Source organism: Crocodylus porosus, unplaced genomic scaffold, assembly GCF_001723895.1.
Source record: "Crocodylus porosus isolate Cpor-Errol unplaced genomic scaffold, CroPor_comp1, whole genome shotgun sequence".
Lineage (NCBI taxonomy): Eukaryota > Metazoa > Chordata > Crocodylia > Crocodylidae > Crocodylus > Crocodylus porosus.
Window position 1 is genome coordinate 59,921,670 of NW_017728907.1, and position 4,532 is coordinate 59,926,201.

Genomic DNA, 4,532 nt, shown 5'->3' on the forward strand with positions numbered 1-4,532 from the left:
GGCCGCCACGCACCGGGCTGCACGGCCGCGGGGGGGGCTGGGAGCGTGGCCAGACCCCACGCCCCAGCGCTGCCCGCGCCCCCGACGGTCACCCCCACAGCGGGCGGCGGCACCTCTCCGGGCCCGCGGCCAGACTCCTGCAGGGGGGCGCGGGGCTCCTGACACCGCCCGCCCAGCGCCCTCGGGGCTCGGCTCGGCTCCCTGGGCCGCAGGAGGCACCTCGGATGCAGCCTCGCCTCTGCCGGCCCCCCCCAGGCGCAGCCCCCAGGGCTAGTGTGGGCCACCCCCCGCCAGGGGCCCTGCGACCCGCGCTGCCCCTTTGATCGAGGGGATCCAGCCACGCACATCTGCAGGCTACACTTCCCACGGCCCATGCCTTTTCCCTGGAAGCCTCAGCTCCCTGGCACCGTCCCCCCGTGGAGCCTAGGGGTCAGCCTCAAGCCCGGGGTCCTTGCCCAGCTGCTCCGGGGCGCAGCTGCAGGGGAACAGAGAATGCAGGCATGGGGCGATGGACAGCAACCTGCGCGGGGCCCAGAGCCAGGGGCTCACCGTGGGCCTCGACTCCCCCACACCTGGGGTGGAAGAAACCGGGGGAGAGCCCAGGGAGAGGACCCTTTCAGCAGAATCTGGGGTGAGTGTCCCAGGCGCTCTGCCCCAGGAGCTGTGCAGGGTTTTTGCTTGCTATGGTGTGCAGGAGGGCACAGGCCACAGGCAGTGTTTCAGGAAGCCACATGCACATGCATGAGGAAAGGGAGGCTGGCAGACAAGGGTGGGGGGGGAGGGATTTCCAGCACAGCACCCTGAGTGTTGGTGGGTACAAACTGTACCACAGCTGGAGCAAGCAAAGCCTCACTGGTGTGCTGTAAAAAGGGGCTTGATCCTGGTGGATCAGGATCAAAAATTGTGCCAGAGGAAAGTCTACAGGGACAACTCCAGGGACTGCCCTTCATTCAGGCCTTCTGCTCTTTCCCGCTCACCTATCTTTGCCTCTCAACACTTCCTTGCCTGTTACTCCTCTGCTTTATTTCTTCTGGTCTGGTCTTCCCTTTTGGGTCACTCTTAGTTTTGCCTCCCATCTTGTCATTGTTAAAATCTCACCAAAAAAGAAGTGCTTCTCTTAGCTGAAGAAACCACAGGGATCAGAAACTTCACTTTTGTTTTAATTACCCAGGGAAGACTTGTTTGCAGATTGCTGTGACTGAAACAGATTCCTGTCCCAGGAGGCAGGAGACTTAACCTGGGACATTGCCGGGGGGACATCTTGAGAAGTACATCCCCTTCCCCACCAGAAAACCATGTGTCCACAGCACTCCTAGCAGATGTAGGCATCAGCCCTGGGGACCTATAATTATAATTTGCACTGGTAGGTGTGTTGCCAGTAGGTCCAGGGAAGTGATTATTTCCCTCTATTCAGTATGGAGGCCACATCTCTGGAGTCTTGTGTTCAATTGTGGGCCCCTTACTACAGAAAGGAGGTGGAGAAATTGGAGAGAGTCCAGGGGAGGGCAACAAAAATGGTGAGGGGGCTGGGGCACACGACTTCTGAGGACAGTCTGAGGGAACTGGGCTGATTTAGTCTAAAGGAGAGAAGACTGAGAGGAGATTTAATAGCAGCCTTCAACTACCTGAAGGGAGGTTCAAAAGAGGATGGAGCTGGACTGTCCTCAGTGGCAGCAGATGGCAGAACAAGGAGCAACGGTCTCAGGTTGCAACAAGGCAAGTTTAGGTTGGATATTAGGAAGAATTGTCTCACCAGGAGGGTAGTAAAACACTTTACTACCAGAAAGGTGGTAGAAGCTCCATTCTTGGAGGTTTTCAAAACCCGGCTAAACGAAACCTTGGCTGGGATTATCTAGTTGGGGGAAGGTCCTGCTTTGAGGACTTTTGGATTAGATGACCTCCTGAGGTCCCTTCCAACCCTCATTTTCTGTCATTCAATGATTCTAATTTCCTATTTGCTTGCAGTGGAGGGTTGAAGATCTGCCCAGCCATGCTGCCCTGCTTCAGGTCGCATGTAGGAAAAGTCACTGTTGCTGCTCTCATGCCCTGCTCCTTGCAGAGAACTGGCCCAGGGAGGGAAGTTACCTGCTGAGTCCTAGGGCTGCATCCTGCTGGCCCCAAGTGAAAGAAGCTGGTGCCAGTGCCCCCAGCTGGATTCCTGGCAGGAGACAATTTGGCCTGAGGATCTTAAAGAGCTTCTCATTTATTATGGGCTCAGGATGCTGCAGCCCTCACCAGCATTACAGGGGTTGAGCTTGCCTCCAGACTACAGCCAGGCCAGCAAGGCAGTGGTGTCATTATGGGACAGTAAATAAATATCCTTGGGACTGGACAGTCCCAGAGGAGAGTGTAAGGGACAGTTGGTGTCGTGGGTCTCTTTGATCAACACAGGGACACGTCCCATTGCTGCTGCCTCCCACCGAGCCTGAGCTCCTGTCACCACGGTTATTTCCAGGCCAAACACAAATGAAAAAAGGGGACATAGTAGGTTCCCTTTGGGCCCTACCAGCTGGGAGTGAATGTGGGGTCTTTAGGGCACAGATGAAGCCATGTGAGTGGCCGGCAGTGAGATCCAAGCGAGACCAGGGCCCGTTGCTTCCCTAAGCTTTGCAGCCCTACAGCTCAAGTGCGTTAACTAACCTGGGTTTCCTGCAAGTGTCCGCGCTGCCCGGGTCTGGAAGCAGAGCAAGGGCCTGTGGCGGGCAGAGGTCACGGGCTGTAGCTATACTCTGCAGCCAGCATTTCCCCTCCTACTTTGAAGCTCCCAACAAGTCAGAGTGAGGAGATGAGGTGGGGAAAAGCCCTGCCTGCCCAGATGAAACCCCAGGCCCCACTGGTGCGGGAGCTGGGCTGGGACCTTCCCTGGGTCAGCACATTTCCCACAGCCCTGCCAGCCTCACTTGTCCTGTTGAGTTTCACCTTTTGATCCCCACCCCCTTTAATGGAGCAGGGAGTGCATGTAATTGGGCAAACAGGCCTGGTATATTTTTCTTGAGGGACAACACTTACATTCTAGGGACTTTATTGAGTTACGTTTTACTAGCCCTAAAACATTTAGCGTTATGTACTTAAAAGATACAGAGCATAGGTATTACATCCACAGAAAGTATTTTAGTCAGTGAATGTTCAATGTAGCAGGTAGAGATGAACTTAGCACGTCTTCCAGACTGAACTGGGAACAGACTCTTCAGCCATAAAATGCACTTAACAGTCTATTTAATAGTGGCGAGGTCCTTGGAAATGCAATCTCCATGCTAATCTTGCCTTTTTCTAAATCAGAAGGGAAAAATAGGTCAGTACAGGAGAGCCTTCCCCTTCCATTTCAGGTGTGACAGTTCAGCTATCGAAATAACTAAGTACACTTTATTAATTGGGGAGTTGGTAAGCAAGCGGCTTTGATAAGGCGGCTAAAAAAGTGTCCTTGAAGTCAAGGCGCAGGAAACCCGGAGCTGCCCGGCTGGGGGAGGCCCGGCCCCGCTCTGGTTGCCCGGAGATGCTGCAGGAGCCGGAGCCCAGGGGCGGGGAAGGAAGAGGAGAGGCGGGTCCCACGTGCGGCCCGTGCGGGGGCTCTCCGCACCGGACCGAGACGTCCAGAAGCGGCCGGCCGGGGCCCGGCTCCCGGGGCTGAGCGAGCAGCACGAGATGCAGCGGATCCGGGACTAAACCGGCCTGTTTGAAACGCGCCGGGGGCGGCGGGCGGCCCGGGACACGGGGCGGCCTCCCCCACGCCCTCCTGCCCCACAGCCCCGCTCGGGAACCGCAGCTTTGTAGAGCTCCGGCTCCGCCCGAGCTGCTCTCGCTCTCACGGGAAGGACTTTTGCTCCGTGTCGAGCTCAGTTCGTTGTAGGCTTTGGAAATCTGGTCTTCCCACTGTTCATGGGGACAGCTGCGATTGCACGGCGGGGCCGGGCAGGGTTAACACGCACGGGCTCTCTGCCTTTCTCTCTGCTACTAGGCACCCAGCTCCAGCCCCGCTTCATGCCTTTTCTTGTCATTGATCCGGTCCCAGTCACCGCAGAAATACTCGTGACAGAGACTCGATTTTCAGGCAACGTGGTCAAAGCAGGTCTTTAGAAAGCACTCGATAACGAGCTTTCCTGGGAAGTGAATCGTTTCACCTGGCAACAAAGGGAGCGGAGTTAATTGGAAAGAGCGCACTTGAACTCACAGCCATACAGTCCCACGCCCTGGAGGGTCCCATACCCCCGCCGGGCCGGGCCGGGCCGGGAGGGGAGGGAGCTCCCACATGAGCCAGCGGAGAAGCTAGAGGCTATGGCTGCTTTGCTCTGCCGTGTGTAAGGCTGTACAGGTTGTACCATATTCAGGAGGTTCTTGGACTGAGCACTGCTGTGCTTTCCCCCGAATAAGGAATATTATAATTCTTAGTGAATGATGATCAGGCAAAGATATGGAGGAACCAGAACACTGCAGGGGGATGGACAGACAGCCTGGGATATTGCTGTTCTGTTTATTATTTGCTACCCCCCAGCTAAATTTGGATCCAGTCCTGCAACAGGTGAAGTCCCTTGAGG